The sequence below is a fragment of the Procambarus clarkii genome, chromosome 9, assembly GCF_040958095.1.
Source record: "Procambarus clarkii isolate CNS0578487 chromosome 9, FALCON_Pclarkii_2.0, whole genome shotgun sequence".
Lineage (NCBI taxonomy): Eukaryota > Metazoa > Arthropoda > Malacostraca > Decapoda > Cambaridae > Procambarus > Procambarus clarkii.
In genome coordinates, this window is record NC_091158.1 from 39,185,168 (window position 1) to 39,206,797 (window position 21,630).

At 40.3% G+C, this 21,630-nt stretch overlaps 1 pseudogene; it reads left to right on the forward strand.

The window, feature by feature from the left end:
- The first annotated feature begins 967 nt into the window (after nt 1–967).
- LOC123747710 (innexin inx2-like) lies at nt 968–15,530 on the forward strand (annotated as a pseudogene).
- The last annotated feature ends 6,100 nt before the right edge of the window (nt 15,531–21,630 follow it).

The following is a 21,630-nucleotide window of genomic DNA, read 5'->3' on the forward strand; positions in this document are numbered from 1 at the left end:
ACGTGTAGTGCCGCGGGGGTGTCGTGGTGTCGTGGTCACTTCTCTCCCAGCCATTTCCCCCCCCCCCCCATGCTCCCAGAGCACGATAGCCTTCTATGAATATTGACTGATTATTTTTACTGTCTAGACTTATGATTGAGATAATTGTGATTATAATATAATTAGATATAGGATTTAAAGATTATAAGTACTACTTGATAGTACCACTGATTCTTATTAAGGATTCGATTTATAATCTCTACCACAAATCGAATCATGCTCAAAAAGTTTTTTAATTAAGAAATCCTTCTAGAAGCTTCTGGATCCTTGAGAGATCATGTACAAAGTCACGTAGGCACCTAGAGGGCTCTATGGTGTACGTGATCCTAGGGGCATTGTCATCTAGGATCAAGATGTATAATGAATCTATAATGATTCGGATATGATTTTGATATGATTTAGATATGATATAGATATGATATAGATATAATAAATTTCTTAGATGATAATATTGATATGTGGGAAAAAATTCCCACATATATTACTGTTATTATTATTTTTAGCATATTGTGTATTGCTATTGTTTGGAAATCATTGGTGTTGAAATGTAGAGATCTCTAAATTGATGTATCGATTTCATATATTGCCAATAAAACTTCTATTCAGTTGAATGTATATTTTACCAGTGGGACTTGCATACAGTTCAACGTATATTGTACCATATAAAAAGAGAAATATCAGGAGAAAACACCAGGAATTACGACTATATTGCACTTGGAAGGGGGTTAGGATATGGATTTGGGTTGGAACGGGGGAAAAGGAATGCAGGCGAAAGCGACGTTCTATGTAGGAGGACAGGTTGCTAGATGGAAGGACGATACCAGCGAGGACCAGTCTCTTCCCTGACACTCTTAATCGACGATCACTATGCGACACAGGTGGCACAATCACCCAAGCAGAATACATACTATTAGTATGTGTGAGACGAATGTCTTGTGTAAGAGCTCGCCTGTGTGTATCCAGGTTGTGTTGCTCCTTTGCCTGTACCACCTGGATATACAACGATAACTACCCTTATGTAATGTATAGGACACAATATACAACGTATACAGCACAATGTATAACGAATAGAGTACAGTATTCAATGCAAAGAAAATATTATGCACTGTATAATATTTAATTTAATATAATAGTATAATATAACTGGACGAAACACTTCCAAAACAACACACCCTGGACGCAAACACAGTGGCCTCCTTACCAGAGCCTCAGATATTAACACCAAGTAAGGCATCCAGCACTTCCACTAACACTATAACATAATTTATATTTGCCAACATCCAGGGTATAAAAACACGCAAATCCAACAAAGTTCATTTTATTGATGGTCTCCTTCATGAGGCAAATGCAGTGTTTGTAGCCCTAACAGAAACACACACAAAGGACTACCATGATGGTGAAATATGGATCTCAGAGTACAATCTTTTCAGATGTGATAGGAAACACCGGCTTCAGGGTGGGGTCAGCCTCTTCATCAAAGACACACTCATCTGTACTGAGCTGCTAAACACCTCAAATGATATGGTGGAAGTGCTGATAATCAAAATAGAGAGTCTAAATGTAGTTATTGTCCTTGTATATAAGTCACCGGAAGCAAACCCTCAGCAGTTTAAAGACCAACTAATGAAAATAGAGCACTGTTTGGAAAACCTCACAAATCCAGCTCCGAACATCATCCTGCTTGGGGACTTCAACCTATGGCACCTGAAATGGAAGCACCTGGCTAATACAGTAAAATCAGAAAGAATACCAGGAAGTATCCTAAATGAACAGGCACATGCAAATGATCTGCTACGGATGTGCGACAGGTTTGCCTTAAACCAGCAAATAGTAGAACCAACTAGGAAGGAGAACACGCTGGCCTCATTTTCACTAATAATGATGAATTGATCAAGAACATAATGATTACAAATACCTGTTACTCAGATCACAACTTAATTGAAGTTATGACAACCATGGAGAGTAGACCTTCAAAACCAGTCCAGATTCCCGGTGGAGGAGATTTCAGCAAATTCATCTTCAATAATAAACAGATAAACTGGGAGCAAATAAACCAGGACTTCACAGAAATAAACTGGGAAGAACAGCTGGAAATTACAAACCTGAACCAGTGCCAGGAAAATATAAGCTCAGTAGCACTAGAAATATGTTCAAACCGCATACCCCTAAGAAAAAAAGAAAGCGATGCAGATTGGAAAGGGAACGTCGTTCCCTATATAGGCGAAGAAAACGAATCGCGGAACAACATGAGAGTCGCACCCTATCTCAAGAACGGCGAAGAAGGTTAGGTAGAGAAATAGAAACAATTGAACTCAAGCTACAAGAATCATACAAAACCCAGGAGAGGCAAAGAGAGGAAAATGCCATCAGTGAAATAGAGAGAAATCCGAAATATTTTTTCTCCTATGCAAAATCAAGATCAAAAACCACATCTAGTATCGGGCCCCTGCGAAAGGGAGATGGAACTTTCACCGATGACAACAAAGAAATGAGCGAGCTACTGAGGAAGCAGTACGACTCTGTTTTCAGTGAGCCATTAAACGCACTAAAGATTTATAACCCATATGAATTTTTCATGGATATGATACCAACATCAAATCATGTATCTGACGTCACCCTATCCCCACTAGATTTTGAAGAAGCCATAAACAGTATGCCTATGCCCTCTGCACCAGGCCTGGATTCTTGGAACTCCATATTCATCAAGAACTGTAAAAAAAACACTATCGCAGGCCCTCCACATTCTGTGGAGACAAAGCCTAGATACTGGCGTTATTCCTGATATACTAAAAACAGCAGAGATAGCACCACTTCATAAAGGAGGAAATAAGGCAGAGGCAAAAAATTACAGACCGATAGCACTAACATCGCACAATATAAAATTTTTTGAGAGAGTGCTAAGAAGTAAGATCACAAATTACATGGAATCACAGCATCTCCATAACCCCGGACAAGATGGTTTCAGAACAGGGTGCTCCTGCCTGTCGCAGTTGCTGGACCACTATGATATGGCATTAGATGCTATGGAAGACAAACAAAACGCTGATGTAATTTACACAGATTTCGCGAAAGCTTTTGATAAATGTGATCATGTCCTTATTGCACATAAAATGCATCCAAAAAGAATTACCGTAAAAATAGGCAGATGGATCTACAATTTCATGACCAACAGAACCCAATGTATAATAGTGAGCAAAATAAAATCCAGCCCATCAACCGTGAAGAGCTCAGTCCCCCAGGGTACTGTGCTTGCTCCAGTACTTTTTCTCATCCTCATATCAGACATAGACAAGAACACAACGTATAGCACTGTATCATCCTTTGCAGATGACACTAGGATCTTCATGAGAGTAGGCAATATAGAGGACACGGCAAACCTCCAGTCAGATGTAGATCAGGTCTTTCTATGGGCTACAGAAAATAATATGGTGTTTAACGAAGATAAGTTCCAGCTCATGCGCTATGGAAAAAATGAAAATATAAAAACGGAAACCAAGTACAAAACTCAGGCAAATCATAACATAGAACGAAAAGGTAATGTAAAGGATCTGCGTGTATTCATGTCGGAAGACCTTACCTTTAAAGAACACAATAAAGTAGCCGTCACAACTGCAAGAAAAATGACAAGTTGGATAACAAGAACTTTCACACTAGAGATGCTATACCGATGATGACACTTTTCAAAACGCTTGTGCTCTCTAGAGTGGAGTACTGCTGCACAATGACAGCCCCTTTCAAAACTGGAGAAATTGCTGACCTGGAGAGCATGCAGAGATCCTTTACTGCTAGAATCCACTCAGTAAAACACCTAAACTAATGGGACCGACTAAAGAGCCTAAATCTGTACTCCCTTGAGCGCAGGCGGGAGAGATACATAATAATTTACACGTGGAAAATATTAGAGGGGCTGGTCCCAAACCTGCACACAGAAATAACATCACATGAGACCAGAAGACATTGCAGGATGTGCAGAATACCCCTGTTGAAAAGCGGAGGTGCAACAGGTACTCTGAGAGAGAACTCTATCAACACCAGAGGCCCGAGACTGTTCAACACGCTTCCGCTACACATAAGGGTCATAACTGGCAATCCCCTCACAGTGTTCAAGAGAGAACTGGATAAGCACCTCCAAAGGATACCTGATTAACCAGGCTGTGACTCATACGCCAGGCTGCGAGCAGCCGCATCCAACAGCCTGGTTGATCAGTCCAGCAACCAGGAGGCCTTGTTGACGACCAGGCCGCGGGGACGCTAAGCCCCGGAAGCACCTTAAGGTAACCTCAAGGTAAGGTATAGAGTACAATATTCAACGTATTGTGAACAAAATGCAATGAACATAACAAAATATACAACGAAAACAGGAGCTCAATAAATACATGGCCGGATAACTGAGATCGGAATACAAACTACTTAAACATCTCATCCTAACCTGTTCCTAGACCCGGTGACCCCACAACACAACGAACACAGAGAGGAAACACTTCCACAGAAGTTTCAGAATACAACACAAATACAGAGAAATAGTAGACCAAGAACATTGCTGTAGTGTAGAAGCACGGTACTTCCTTCACTAAATGACTCCTTCCCTACAGCCTGGCCACGGTCAGGCCACTTTCACAATACAGTTCCGTCCGTAGGCTGGGATGTTTTACGTGCCTCGCTTCATCTGGAAGCGGCTGGAGGGAGGCTGTGTGAGCGGCCTGGTCGCCGAGCTCAACCTGCTCGCCCTGAGCCACGACCGCAGGAGAGAGAGGACCAAGTTTGTGATTGAGTACTGTTACCACCCTTGAGACTAAATAAGGTTCTTCTCCCCGCAGTGCAATAAAAAGATAATAAATCGGCCTTGCCAACAACTGTCTAGGGGTAAATATACATCACTGCATAAAATGGAGAACAATATATTTATGCTAAGGGGGACAATCATAACCACACTTAAATGTATAAATAATAACCAGAAATATTCTTCAGCATGCAAATCATAGAATAACCTCCTTATTGAGACATGAGCACTATCACTAAGACATGGATTAATTAGAGAGATATATACAATATCATCTAACCAGATAATTAACATTTATATGGGCTAAAATAACAGTGACTAATGACTTAACTTAAAACACATCTCCTCTAGACTTCAGCCGCCACGCTTCTGCCCACGCCTTGGACCGCAGGCCAAGCGTCTACCAAAAAATCAACTAACCGTCCACACAAAACATTGTGGAAAATCTAATAATAAAACGCAGCACTAATATTCAAAACATTGTTAAACTAAAGAATAGTAAACACTGGTACAACATTCCATACAATAATACAGAAACCAAATATGGGCATAATTTAAGGTGAAACTATAGACACTCAATTGACAACAATGTTCCCACACTGGCCATATCCAAATATGGTCAACCGCCCACACGGAGAAACTACATGAGAAATTAACACCAAAAGCCTCACACAATATAATGTAACTCATGCACACTACTGCATGCTATACTATATATATATAACATACAAAATCTTATATCATACAACTAGATGCTATATTAAAGAACAAGACAATAAAGTAATATGAGAATCAAGAGTAATGGCAGAATCCTAGTGGGATTCGTAACATCCCTCCCGTCCCCTAAGAAAAAAATGAAATTAACTGAAGGTTGATTTCATTTTTTTTGACTGCATGACATATAACATGTAATATAACATGAAAATAAAACATGAAAATGCTTCGACTAAAATTCAAGTGCAAAGCAACGAAATCTCACACAGTAAAAAAATACAAAAATTTCATACATCTTATGAATAGAAACACTACATAGGTTTCACTGGAGTATGCAAATTTATCTCTCCAGGGTACTATCTCATTTATATCACTTAGTTTCAGATCATATTTCACACTCTTATCTACAACATTATCATTATTAGAATTGTCAAGAAAGGTAGCTGCTTTCACACAGCTATCACGGCAATTTATCTTTCTATCTGTTGCTACTATTTCTCTGAGATCAGTCCCATATTTCCAATTGATCCATTTTCTATATGGTGACATTTTCCAAGACAGACTCCCTTTCCCATTACTCCCTTTTTCTGGAGCTGAACTGATTAATTGAAGCTGACTGGATGTTGAGTAGATTTGGGACTTCTCCTGGGTATGCTCTGACACAGACATCTGCTCTTCATCACTCTTGATCCTCTGTGGAACACATACTCTCGCCCAATGGATACTAAAATTAGAGAAATTAGCATTAAACCTCACAATTATGTATAAAACTTTCCCATTCATAGAACCTTCCGAAACACAAGACACCGACTTAGCAAACCTTTGACCTTCAAACCAAGAAATACAACCCAAGATAAGTGCAAAGACTACCTGATCGAACTGACTCAGATGATCCATAAGGAACACAGAAATCAATTGCCTCATAACTCTGTCATAACGATCAGTGAAAGAAAACAGGCATATGCCTCGGCACCATATCTCAATCATAACTCTCAAGACAAGTTCACACCTCCTGATGGTGAACTTGAACACAACACACACTATCATCAACCTTCTAGTCTTCCAAAAGACTAAGTAAAACATGCCGAAAACTTGACAAACCTCACCATCACTTCCCAAGTGATTTACGTCTGATGACAAACAATCAACCAAGAGGTTTAAGGGTCTTAACATCTTGAAGATGCACAGCAGATTACCTGAGAAACGCCCAAGGACAATCTGAAACCCTTCACAATGATTAACACTAGGTAGGATAACCTTATGCCCCAACTTGAAATACACACCTGGAGCCTCAAACATCTGCTCCCCAGTATGATTTAATCCTTCACCCACAATATGACTCTGAAAGTCAACTCCAATATGACTCTGAAAATCAACACCACACTTGAGTGGAACATACACTTTTATCACTCGTGCATCAAAATAAACTGGATCTGAATATAGAGACACGGCTCTAGTATAACTCACCACTTCCTCAGAACTACTGGTTGCACAATCTACTTGAGTAAACTCTCTCTGCTCAACCACAAGGCTGGACAAAGATGTCCCACAGTCCATTACTTCACAAGAAAATGGCTCCTGCAGAATAAAAGTAGATTTCAACATCCTACACACACTCTGACTCAAGGTACACAATGAGAAATACTTACTCCACATGGAATAAGAATCACAACTCCGCAACTTAGATCCAATTGCTACTTTACCACTCTTAATTGTTTTACCAAAATTTCCTCCCATGACTTCTGGAGCTGCTCGGAGTACTGTCTGCTCACAATCAATAATATCACTACCAAGCTGGGTCACATCCTCACAGACAACTGAAGAGGGAGGCTCACTGGGTCTCCATCTACTCAACAGAAGCTGATCCTCTGGCTGCTTTCCCACACTCTCCAAAACTGGATCTACAGTACTGACTGTCTCCTTGCTTCTCTCTGAAATCTTAGGGTCAGTTCTACTCAATGCACTTAAATTAAGGGAATCTGAAACGAGCGGGCAAGTAACAGGTAGTTTGACCTCCTCCCCTATTATATCACCTTGACTAGGGTGAGGCGGGGCCTCTACAACAGACTTACTCTCGACAACTGATTCTAAACTTGGAGTGAGCGGGAATACTTCTGCCAACCCGACATCTTGTCCTAAACCATTCACTTGGCTGGAATACAGAGTCGTGGCTTTTAAGTTTCTCTCAACTCCTGGCACAACGTTCGTAGTGAGCGGGCAAGACAATGGTACATGGACATCCTTTCCCAATTTATTGGAATAAAGCAGAGTCATAGTATCAGGCTTACTCTCAACAACTAAATCGGCCACACAGGAATCTGGAACAACCACATCCCACTTCTCCACTGAAGGGGTACTGGTTACTGGAACAAATGCTTGAGTAACAACATCAGAACTGACAACTGGATTTATATTAGTACTGACATCAGCACAGGTAGAATGGACAAAACCATCTTCTACAACAGGTTCATTCATAGAACTAACTTCAGCACAGGCAGAATAAACATGGTCTGCAACTGGCTGTTTACACAAACGGGGATCAATCTTACCCACAACATGATTTATGGCCACATCATTACCCAATATAACATCCACACCTGGGATGGGCAACTGGGTACTAACACCCACAGTGCATACACTTGGAGTAATGGTGGATCTTAAAGTAACATCTATCAGAGGTACAGTTTTACATCCTGCAACACTCTGAAGAACTACAGACTTCCTAGTATCTCTCTTTTCAACATTAGAGAGTATACTGGCAGAAATTAAGGTTTGGGAAGCACCAGTATCACGAAGAAGAACCACTGGCTTCCATTTCCCATTAACACACAAAACTTCACCTGAGGACATATATGGAGAATACTGTTTCACCCAATTGGGGTTTACAGTTACATGTTTATTAGTAAATTTATTTTGCACACCTCTACAATAAATGAGACCAGTTGGTCTTAACTCTGGGTGCAAAGCATAACATGAATTTACCACATGACCTCTTCTCCTGCAATGCGTGCAATACCTGCTAGTGGTCGGAACAGCCGAACCCACTACAGGCTTAATCACTACATTACTTGAGGTTGACAACCCTGTCTGTTCCTCAGATTTAGGCTTTACAGGAGAAGGGTTAAGGGGAGAAGGTGAAGTAGCTGGTCGAGTCTGGAAAACATGATTTTTATGAGCATAATGATTAGTTTTTGCATTAAAATGGTTAATTGGTGCTCTGAAAGGTACTTTAGTAAGTAGTTCATGTTCATCAGCTAGCTTGGCTAATTTGATAAGATCAGTGGTTTGTTTATTTTCAGCCATAAATAAAGCTAATTTCTCTGGTAGACATCCCACTACTTCCTCAGTTACTATGAGGTCTCTTAAAGTCTCAAACTCTGTAATATTAAGTGCTTTAATCCATCTGTCAAAGTGATTTAATTTTACTCTTACAAAGTCAGAAATAGTCTGGTCATGTGCTCTTTTTAAACTTCTGAATTTGATTCTATGTGCCTCTGGGATCTGCTGGTAAGCATTCAAAATACTCTGCAGAACAAATTTAAAATCGAAAGAATTCTCAGCCGGCAAAGATGCAAATAACTCTTGAGCTTTACCCTTAAATTGTCCTTGTAATATGCTAACCCATTGATCGACAGGCCAGTTCATGCTGACTGCTAGTTTCTTAAAGTGCAAGAAAAATATTTCTGGATCTTCTTCATTAAACTTAGGTAATTCTACATGTTTACTGTACTTGGAAGAACTATTTGTACTCTCTGGATTATTACTAGTGTTACCTTGCCCTGCTGCAATTCTCTGCTGTTCTAACCTGTTATTATTTTCAGCAATACTCTGCTGAATTTCTAATTGTCTAGTCTGCTGCTCGGTTTGCTTAGTTTGTTGCTCTGCTAGTCTTAACTGAGCCTCCAACTCAAGGTGTTTTGTCTGGTTCTGCAACTCCAACCTCTGCTTGTCTGCTGCCAGCCTAGCCATTTCTAATTTAGTCTCCAACTCCAACTTTAAGATTGCCACCTTGTCACTTGACTCTTCTTCTAACTCTCCCAAACACTCTTCTTCAAGTCTCTCCTCCTCCACCAAGTGTGTGACAATCACTCTTAACACTTGAGCTTTCAACATTTTACTGGAAACTGCTATGTTCAATTTATCAGCCAGCAATAACAAACCAGACTTCTTTAAGTCTTTAATTTTACCAAAATTTGGCTGATCTACCAGCGCAGCAACCTGATCCTCCATGGTTGGCTCAATAATCACAACTTACACTTGAAACAACACTGAAAATTATGCTTGGCCCCTGGCACAAGCTGAACACTTACCTCAAATCGTGAAGCGTTGAGAAGTTTTCACAGCAGCTCAGATTGAACAGATAATTTCACAGGCTTGATTTGGTGTCACTAGACTTCAGAGTACCTAGGAAGGCAATTGCTATTAATAATTAGCACTGTTAATTGTACAACATTACAGAGAATTAAGGCTTATTCTCCCGGACACAGACCCTCATTTGTTACCACCCTTGAGACTAAATAAGGTTCTTCTCCCCGCAGTGCAATAAAAAGATAATAAATCGGCCTTGCCAACAACTGTCTAGGGGTAAATATACATCACTGCATAAAATGGAGAACAATATATTTATGCTAAGGGGGACAATCATAACCACACTTAAATGTATAAATAATAACCAGAAATATTCTTCAGCATGCAAATCATAGAATAACCTCCTTATTGAGACATGAGCACTATCACTAAGACATGGATTAATTAGAGAGATATATACAATATCATCTAACCAGATAATTAACATTTATATGGGCTAAAATAACAGTGACCAATGACTTAACTTAAAACACATCTCCTCTAGACTTCAGCCGCCACGCTTCTGCCCACGCCTTGGACCGCAGGCCAAGCGTCTACCAAAAAATCAACTAACCGTCCACACAAAACATTGTGGAAAATCTAATAATAAAACGCAGCACTAATATTCAAAACATTGTTAAACTAAAGAATAGTAAACACTGGTACAACATTCCATACAATAATACAGAAACCAAATATGGGCATAATTTAAGGTGAAACTATAGACACTCAATTGACAACAATGTTCCCACACTGGCCATATCCAAATATGGTCAACCGCCCACACGGAGAAACTACATGAGAAATTAACACCAAAAGCCTCACACAATATAATGTAACTCATGCACACTACTGCATGCTATACTATATATATATAACATACAAAATCTTATATCATACAACTAGATGCTATATTAAAGAACAAGACAATAAAGTAATATGAGAATCAAGAGTAATGGCAGAATCCTAGTGGGATTCGTAACAAGTACTTCGAAAATTACTTCCACCACCATGACGTCTATGCATACCAGTTCTTCCTGTTCGAGCTACTCAACTTCGTCAACGTCGTCGGACAGATGTACTTAACTGACAAGTAAGACGACAATCTGTTGCATTTCTGTCTTTTTCTATATATATATAAAACATATATATTTTAAATTCGCTAATTTAAAATATATAGTTTTTTTTTTAATATACTTCTAAAGAAATATATGTATGTACTAAAAATGTATGTGACAAATATTGCGTCAGCCAGAAAAATGATCGGATGGATTACGAGAACTTTCTAATCCAGGGATCCATCACAGTGGTTGTACTCTTCAAGTCACTTGTGTTGTCCCGTCTTGAGTACTGCTCAGTACTCATTTCCCCTTTCAGAGTAGGAGAGATTGCTGAAATAGAGGGAGTACAGAGAACATATACGGCACGCATAGACGCGATAAAGCACCTAAATTATTGGGATCGTCTCAAAGCTCTCCAAATGTTCTCACTAGAAAGAAGACGAGAGAGATACCAAATAATATACACGTGGAAGATACTGGAGGGCCCAGTACCAAATCTACACAGTAAAGTAACGTACTGGAGTGAACGATATGGAAGAAAATGCTGAATAGACCCAGAGAAGAGCAGGTGTGTCATAGGCACAATCAGAGAACACTATAAATATCAGAGGTCCACAGTTCTTCAGCATCCTCCCAGCGAGCATAAGAAATATTGCCGGAACAACCGTGGACATCTTCAAGAGGAAACTAGATTTATTCCTTCAAGGAGTGTTGGATCAACCGGGCTGTGGTGGGTATGCGGGCCTGCGGGCCGCTCCAAGCAACAGCCTGGTGGACCAAACTCTCACAAGTCAACCCGGCCCGAAGAGTAGAAGAACTCCCAGAACCCCATCAAGCAGGTAAAAATGAGTACCCAGGGGCTGCTTGGGTAATGGAGCCCATATCTTCACTACACACTATCTTCATCACTGTAATAATCATCAGTACTCACTATCTTCATCACTGTAATAATTATCAGTACTCACTGACCTTCATCACTGTAATAATCATCAGTACTCACTATCTTCATCACTGTAATAATTATCAGTACTCACTGACCTTCATCACTGTAATAATCATCAGTACTCACTATCTTCATCACTGTAATAATCATCAGTACTCACTGACCTTCATCACTGTAATAATCATCAGTACTCACTATCTTCATCACTGTAATAATCATCAGTACTCACTGCCTTCATCACTGTAATAATCATCAGTACTCACTATCTTCATCACTGTAATAATCATCAGTACTCACTATCTTCATCACTGTAATAATCATCAGTACTCACTGACCTTCATCACTGTAATAATCATCAGTACTCACTATCTTCATCACTGTAATAATCATCAGTACTCACTGACCTTCATCACTGTAATAATCATCAGTACTCGCTATCTTCATCACTGTAATAATCATCAGTACTCACTGACCTTCATCACTGTAATAATCATCAGTACTCGCTATCTTCATCACTGTAATAATCATCAGTACTCACTGACCTTCATCACTGTAACTATAATAAAACCTAGAGTTATCTACTCTGTACCTAATGATCTTGGGACAAAATTTATATTTCTTGTATATATTAAGAAAGTTCCCATCATACTTAACTTTATTGCTTTATAGTAGTTCTTCTCAGGTATCAGCTCTGTTCGAAGTTCGTAAAGTTCGTAACGTTCGAAACGTAACGTTGGGTGTGTGGGAAACGCTTCCAACACCAAACCTTAACTAATATACCTGTGTACATAAGTGCCTCTCACTGCACAGGTGTGCCTCTGAGGCCAATTGCCTCCTCTAGTGTTAGGGATCACTGGGAAGAAATGGTCAACTCCCTTCCTCTTTCCCTTACGAGTATTTCACTGTTCTGCTCTGACTTATAATTCACATCGACTTGATCTCAAAACAACTTAGAATCTATTTGTATCGCAACAATGAGACCTGAGTTGAAGAACTTCCAGTCCTCAGCTCAATTGTTCACACTCTGAACTGCGCTTTCTTAAATAATGCTCTTAGGTCTTTCCATATTTAAATTTATTTGTTGTATATCATATTTATGTGTATATTTCCATTCAAGTAAAAATTTTCGTAGTCTCTTTAATTGGTTGTTTAATTGCTGAATGTGTTCAAGCAACTTTAAGTAAAATTAACCATCCATTTTATTCAGGTTCTTGGGGTTTGGGTTCGCCAAGTATGGACCGAGGGTCTTAAGCTATACCCAAGACTTATTGAAAGGTTTGGACCCGATGGAGGAGATCTTCCACAAGGTGGCCAAGTGCACCTTCTACAACTTCGTTCCTTCAGGGACCATCATGCGACACGATGCTCTCTGTGTCCTCCCGCTCAACATCCTCAACCAGAAGATCTTCGTCTTTCTCTGGTTCTGGTGAGTGTCTTCTGTTTGTGAGCTTCTGATGGGTTGTTTGGGCTTGTTCTGGTGTGCATGGCTGAGGTTGTGTTAATGGGGCAGGAATTACAATTATGTGATATGTGTCGTAATTTTTTTTGGTTTTAACGTATTCTGACCAGTTATCTGTTTGTAAATGGTGGCTGGGAAGTGTTGCCTTAATGTTCTCTGTGCTTCATGGAGACGCTTACAGACAAGTGCTGTAATGTTGATGATCTGGTGAGCTGTACACCTGTAACGTATCGGAAATTGAGAAGGAAAGGAAATGAATAATGAAGTAATGGGTATGGATTTGTGGTGAGGGAGGTAGAGAGGTGGAAGGGAGGTGGGGGGAGTACGCGAAGGAGTCTGGTAGTCGCGAGGAGTATGGTCAGGTGAAAGGGAAGGTTTTAAAAGAAATTAGAGAGAGACCGAGAATACGGAGAGGAACAGAAAGGAAAAGGAGAAGGTAGAAAAGGCTGCCACCATCCATTCTAAACTCAGTACATGCAAGACAAGGAACTTAATGTTCTTCATGTCAGGATAAATGTACAATGTGAGTCACCACACAAGACACTGAGAACACTACGGCTGTCTGCCCCTGAAAATCACACAACACCTTCAGTGGGAACCACACTAAATTTGCCACCTTACAGTTCAACTCACCAAGTGTCTGAGCCTAAGTTGGATAGAGAGAGGGTGGAGGGGGTTGACAGGCAGAGTCCCCTTGTCCGGCCGACAGCCTGGTCTCGGCTGCTGTTCAATCGTCCTGCCTCGTTGTCTGCTCTGTTTTTTGGTGATGCTCTATACTCTCAAATGTATAGTTCCCTGAGTATTTATGGAGGAACCCTGGAGCTAGCTCGGCCTACTAGGTAAATAGCCTCAGGCCATCTACCTACCACGCCTGGACAGCGACTTGTTTCATGAAAAGACACCACCAACCGTCTGCAATTATTAGCTTAGCAGAAGCAAGGTCAATTCACGCGACCTTACCCCTGGTCAACTTGTAGTCATGAACACCCTAGAGGTGTGACTTTTTAATTACTACAGGCCGGCAGTCAGGAGCCTCAAATCCTGTCTGACTGACTCATGTTGTATGTAACATAAAATATAATTCAACTAAACATCTTTATGGTGTTACTCACTGATCCATTTGTGGATTATTTAATAGATGCTGATTATTTGACAGAGTCTTATAAATACCAACTAATGCATCTAATTATCTGCTGAAAGCCTAAAGTTGACATATCAGGGGACTTGATTCAATTTGAAACATCAAGCAGTAAACACATTTAATTCTCAACAATGTTAAAGGTTATGGAATGATCAACGAGAGCGATCAGACAGTATGATTAGGTATGCTTCATGGAGTCGAGAGGTCATGTATATTGTCCCACAGAGTCGTGACCCTGAACTTAAGCTTGGTGTGTGTGTTGCAGGTTTGAGACAGTAGCCGTCATCTAGACTCTGGGGCTCGTCTACCGCCTGGCCACCTTCACCCCCACCGTCCGCCACCTGCTCCTGCGAAGTCGCTCGCACCTGGCCTCCTCAGAGAAGGTGATGGCTATATCACGAAGGTGTTACATAGGTGACTGGTTCCTCCTCTACATGATAGGTACGTGAAGCGTCTGGCCTCTATACGGTGTTTCAGGCGTCGTCACACCTAACCACTGTTTGAATAACGCACCCAAAAGTTATCATTTACTTCTCTTAATGTTTACGATTCAAAGTGCTTCTCGAAATTAATTTAAGCTGAAGGATCCTGTTAATTGAGCCTTAAAATCTATGAACATATACAATTTATCGAAATTCTGTAAATAGATGAATGTTAGCAGCTGCTGTATTATATAATTATTATATACAGGTAAACAAATCCTCGAATATTAGTAAACAACATTTACTTCTGCAAATTTAAATAATTATAACTCACCTCTTTGTAGTGACACATGTTTCGCTTATAAATATTGTTTTCCTCTCTTTAGTCATATATGTTTAAGTAATATATAACTTACCATTCTGCAGCCACATGTTCGTGTAATATGTATAACTTGCCTCTCTGTAGTCACATGTTTGTGTCATAAATATAGCTTACTTCTCTGTAGTCATGTGTATTAATGAAGAAAATGTTGCTTTTCAGCTAAGAATATGGATCCGTTTACCTTTAAGGACTTCATTAACGACATAACGCCGACCTTAGTGGACAAGGAACACGCCTCCTAGTGTTTTGTCTTCCATACGGTGGCACCACCATACCGGCTTCTTCAAGGACTACCATGATGGTGAAATATGGATCTCAGAGTACAATCTTTTCAGATGTGATAGGAAACTCCGGCTCCAGGGTGGGATCAGCCTCTATTTCAAAGACACACTCATCTGTACTGAGCTGCTAAACACCTCAAATGATATGGTGGAAGTGCTGATAATCAAAACAGAGATCCTAAATGTAGTTATTGTCCTTGTATATAAGTCGCCGGAGGCAAACCCTCAGCAGTTTAAAGACCAACTAATGAAAATAGAACACTGCTTTGAAAACCTCACAAATCCAGCTCCGAACATCATCCTGCTTGGGGACATCAACCTATGGCACCTGAAATTGAAGCACCTGGCTAATACAGTAATATCAGAAAGAATACCAGGAAGTAGCCTAAATGAACAGGCACATGCAAATGACTTGCTACGGATGTGCGACAGGTTTTCCTTAAACCAGCAAATAGTAGAACCAACTAGGAAGGAGAACACGCTGGACCTCATTTTCACTAATAATGATGAATTGATCGGGAACATAATGATTACAAATACCTGTTACGCAGATCACAACTTAATTGAAATTAAGACAACCATGGCGAATAGACCTTCAAAACCAGTTCAGATTCCCGGTGGAGGAGATTTCAGCAAATTCCACTTCAATAATAAACAGATAAACTGGGAGCAAATAAATCAGGACTTCACAGAAATAAACTGGGAAGAACAGCTAGAAAATGCAAACCTGAACCAGTGCCTGGAAAAAATAAGCTCAGTAGCATTAGAAATATGTTCAAACCGAATACCGCTAAGAAAAAAGAGGAAGAGATGCAGATTGGAACGGGAACGTCGTTCTCTATATAGGCGAAGAAAACGAATGGCGGAACAACTTGAGAATCGCACCCTATCTCAAGAACGGCGAAGAAGGTTAGGTAGAGAAATAGAAACAATTGAACTCAAGCTACAAGAATCATACAAAACCCAGGAGAGGGAAAGAGAGCAAAAGGCCTTCAGTGAAATAGAGAGAGATCCGAAATATTTTTTCTCCTATGCAAAATCAAGATCAAAAACCACATTTAGTATCAGGCCCCTGGGAAAGGGAGATGGAACTTTCACCGATGACAACAAAGAAATGAGCGACCTACTGAGGAAGCAGTACGACTATATTTTCAGCGAGCCAACACACGCACGAAAGGTTGATAACCCAAATGAATTTTTCATGGATATGATACCAACATCAAATCAAATATCAGACGTCGCCCTATCCCCACTGGATTTTGAAGAAGCCATAATCAGTATGCCTATGCACTCTGCACCAGGCCCGGATTCTTGGAACTCCATATTCATCAAGAACTGTAAAAAAACACTAATGCAGGCCCTCCACATTCTGTGGAGACAAAGCCTAGATACTGGCGTTATCCCTGACATACTAAAAACAGCAGAGATAGCACCACTTCATATAGGAGGAAATAAGGCAGAAGCAAAACATTACAGACCGATAGCACTAACATCGCACATCATAAAAATTTTTGAGAGAGTGCTAAGAAGTAAGATCACAAAATACATGGAATCACAGCCACTCCATAACCCCGGACAAGATGGTTTCAGAACAGGGCGCTCTTCCCTGTCGCAGTTGCGGGACCACTATGATATGGCATTAGATGCTATGGAAGACAAACAAAACGCTGATGTAATTTACACAGATTTCGCAAAAGCTTTTGATAAATGTGACCATGGTGTTATTGCACATAAAGTGCGTTCAAAAGGAATTACCGGGAAAATAGGCAGATAGATCTCCAATTTCGTGACTAACAGAACCCAATGTGTAATAGTCAACAAAATAAAATCCAGCCCATCAACTGTGAAGAGCTCAGTCCCCCAGGGTACTGTGCTTGCTCCAGTACTTTTTCTCATCCTCATATCAGACATAGACAAGAACACAACCTATAGCACTGTATCATCCTTTGCAGATGACACTAGGATCTTCATGAGAGTAGGCAACATAGAGGACACGGCAAACCGCCAAACAGATGTAGATCAGGTCTTTCTATGGGCTACAGAAAATAATATGATGTTTAACGAAGATAAGTTCCAGCTCATGCATTATAGAAAAAATGAAAATATAAAAACGGAAACCACGTACAAAACTCAGGCAAATCATAACATAGAACGAAAAGGCAATGTAAAGGATCTGGGTGTATTCATGTCGGAAGACCTTACCTTTAAAGAACACAATAAAGTATCTGTCACAATTGCAAGAAAAATGACAGGTTGAATAACAAGAACTTTTCACACTATAGATGCTATCCCGATGATGATACTTTTCAAAACGCTTGTGTTCTCTAGAGTGGAGTACTGCTGCACAATGACAGCCCCTTTCAAGGCTGGAGAAATTGCTGACCTGGAGAGCGTGCAGAGATCCTTTACTGCTAGAATCCACTCATTAAAATATCTAAACTATTGGGACCGACTAAAGAGCCTAAATCTGTACTCCCTTGAGCGCTGGTGGGAGAGATACATAATAATTTACACGTGGAATATATTAGAGGGGCTGGTCCCAAACCTGCACACAGAAATAACATCACATGAGACCAGGAGGCATGGCAGGATGTGCAGAATACCCCAGTTGAAAAGCAAAGGTGCAACAGGTACTCTGAGAGAGAACTCTATCAACATCAGAGGCCCGAGACTGTTCAACACGCTTCCACTACACATAACGGGCATAACTGGCAAACCCCTCACAGTGTTCAAGAGAGAACTGGAAAAGCACCTCCAAAGGATACCTGATCAACCAGGCTGTGACTCATACGTCAGGCTGCGAGCAGCAGCGTCCAACAGCCTGGTTGACCAGTCCAGCAACCAGGAGGCCTGGTCGACGACCGGGCCGTGGGGACGCTAAGCCCCGGAAGGACCTCAAGGTAACCTCAAGGTATGGTGGTCCGACCATCCTCCAACACCATAGTGGCCCCCACCTTATCTGCTTCTCCATGGTAGACCCACCATATAGACTTCCCTGTGGTACCACCATCGTACAAGCTTCCCTATGGTTGACCCACCATACTTGCTTCCCTATGGTTGACCCACCATACTTGCTTCCCTATGGTGGACCCACCATACTTGCTTCCCTATGGTGGACCCACCATACTTGCTTCCCTATGGTGGACCCACCATACTTGCTTCCCTATGGTTGACCCACCATACTTGCTTCCCTATGGTGGACCCACCATACTTGCTTCCCTATGGTTGACCCACCATACTTGCTTCCCTATGGTTGACCCACCATACTTGCTTCCCTATGGGTGACCCACCATACTTGCTTCCCTATGGTGGACCCACCATACTTGCTTCCCTATGGTGGACCCACCATACTTGCTTCCCTATGGTGGACCCACCATACTTGCTTCCCTATGGTGGACCCACCATACTTGCTTCCCTATTGTTGACCCACCCAACCCGTTCTCACACAAGACAGCACATATATGACTTAATGCTTAAAGTCAATATGTTGAATATGACTTAGTAAATATGTGATATATTCCCAGTTACTTTTTTTCCAAAACCCAAACTCTTCCTCACGTACCAATTTACGTTTCACAGTACCCGTCCGTCAACGTAGATAGCAGAATAGCCGTGATTGGTTCAATTATAAGGAAAATTGTAGTTTTCAGATCCCACATGGCTTGTGAAATTTACCTACTATTGTCCATGCTCTTAGAATATTACAGATCAGCTACTTCCTATTGAAGGCTCGTAGTTTTGTTTTGAAAAATATTAGTTGTTCTTAGTAAATTATAATAAGCACTAAAAATTATTACATAGAATAACACTGCTTCACCAATCAATATTATATAACATAGTTTGTGCTTTACAAATCTTTAAAGGATGTTTTGTAGGAACACTAACAGAAAACGATGTTACGTTGGAATGTCTATGGGGTAAACTACTGCAAACAGGATATTATTGTGTCTACTATACCAACTATAGCTAGGATGGGTATATTGTCCACTACCACCTGTTAGGTGGGTAAGGGGTCCAATACCACCCACTGGATGGGTATGAGGGTCACATCCACCCACAGGATGAGTATGGGGACCACATCCATCCACAGGAAGGGTATGGGGTCCAATACCACCCACAGGATGAGTATGGCGTCCACTACAACCCACAGGATGGGTATGGGGCTCCAATCACCCAAAGAGATATTTATTTCTGGTGTGGTGATAATGGGTCCTATTACATCTGTCCAGGGAGAGTTTCAGAGCATGGTCTACATTTAAGAACAGGGTTTTGTAAGTGTAGTTGACACAAGAGAATGTGTGGAGGGAGTTAATATTTAGCAAGTTTAGGGATTTAAACAAGGGAGCTGAGTGTTGTCTGAAAGCAGAGTTAATTATTATTCTGATAGCAGATTTTTGCTGTGTGATGATGGGCTTAAGATGGTTTGCAGTGGTAGACCCCCATGCACAGATACCATAATTAAGATAGGGGTAGATTAGTGCATAATATAGTGAGAGGAGAGCAGAGTTAGGAACATAATATCTGATTTTGGAGAGTATACCAACTGTCTTAGAGACTTTCTTAGTTATGTGTTGAATGTGGGTGCTGTAGTTGAGTCTCTTGTCTAGGAATAGGCCAAGAAACTTGCCATCATTTTTATTACTGAAGTTAATGTTGTCTATCTGTAGCTGAATTGCATTTGATGATTTGCTTTCTCTCAGAACAATGTTTATTTCACGTGAATTCGTTAATAAACATATATGTTTTATATGTCTCAAGAAAGGCAGACATATAAGCTTCACTTTAAACACTTTACCATAGACATATCTAAAGTTCTAATGAAGATACATGTATTTTAAAAATTACGGAGCTCCCACCCCGTACAGCAACCTGTCCTCTTAAAAAGAACGTCGCTTTTGGCCGTTTGCCCGTATGGCCGAATTTGGACGTAATTTGAAAATGAAAAAAAAATTAAAATAAATTTGGGATTTCTTTTTTCAACAACAGTAAGTTAAGGGTCCTCTGATAGGTTAGGTGGGCAGGAAATTCTCATAAAGTTTCAAAACGTTATGAAAAACGTGAATTTAAAGTGTCCTCTTATAACCTCTGCGCGTAAGGCGGACGACTCAAATAGAAAACGGAACAGAACGTCACTTTTGTGAGTCGATTTCATTTCAAATTACGTCCAAATTTAGCCATATCGCGCATACCAGCCAAAAGTGACGCTCTTTTTAAGAGGACGGGTTGCGTACAGACTGAACGACAGAGCAACTCTCTCTCAGATCAATGTTTATTTCACTTAAATTCGTTAATAAACACAAGTGTTTTATATGTCTTAAGCAAGATAGAAATAAGAGCTTCATTTTAAATATATTACAATAGACATATTTATAGCTTAAGTGAAGATACATATGTTTTTATAGTAGCACTCAGTAGCTTGTCGGGCATGGAGTGCAGACGCCTACGCACTTGCCGATATATTGTATAATTAACAAAGATACGCTAATAAAGCCTAAAATCTTATATGCCTCCAGAAAGACCGAGATATGAACATTATTATGATTGCAACAAATGAAATATATCATGTTCGAGAACAAAGATATATCAATTTTAAATTAAGTTTCGACTCTTGCTCGGGCGAGAGAGATGGGGCGACTCTCGCCCGCTCTATTGGAGATTCTGTCCACTAAAGACCCAAAGCTACTCAAACCCTCCTAGCATTATTTAGGTAATGAAGTAATATGGTATATATACTCACTATAATGTGGGTGTTGAATGCAGAACATGAGAAAACATATATTTACTCCAAACTAATATAATTTCATTATGAAATAAATAAATAAGTAGCATCAAAGGAAGTCGACGGTCCAAGCGTCAATGTTGTGGAGCGACTTATCCAAGATATATCGTTGTTTGGAAAGTGTTTGTTGGCATATCCAGTTGTCGCACTTCTCTGCACAAATTATCACAAATTTAAATTATAATGTTGACAAGTAGAATACATATTTTTAATAAAATCTAACATAACTAGCTAGAAAACATTTAACATTTATTAAAAATATATGTTTGGAAGTTAAATCGA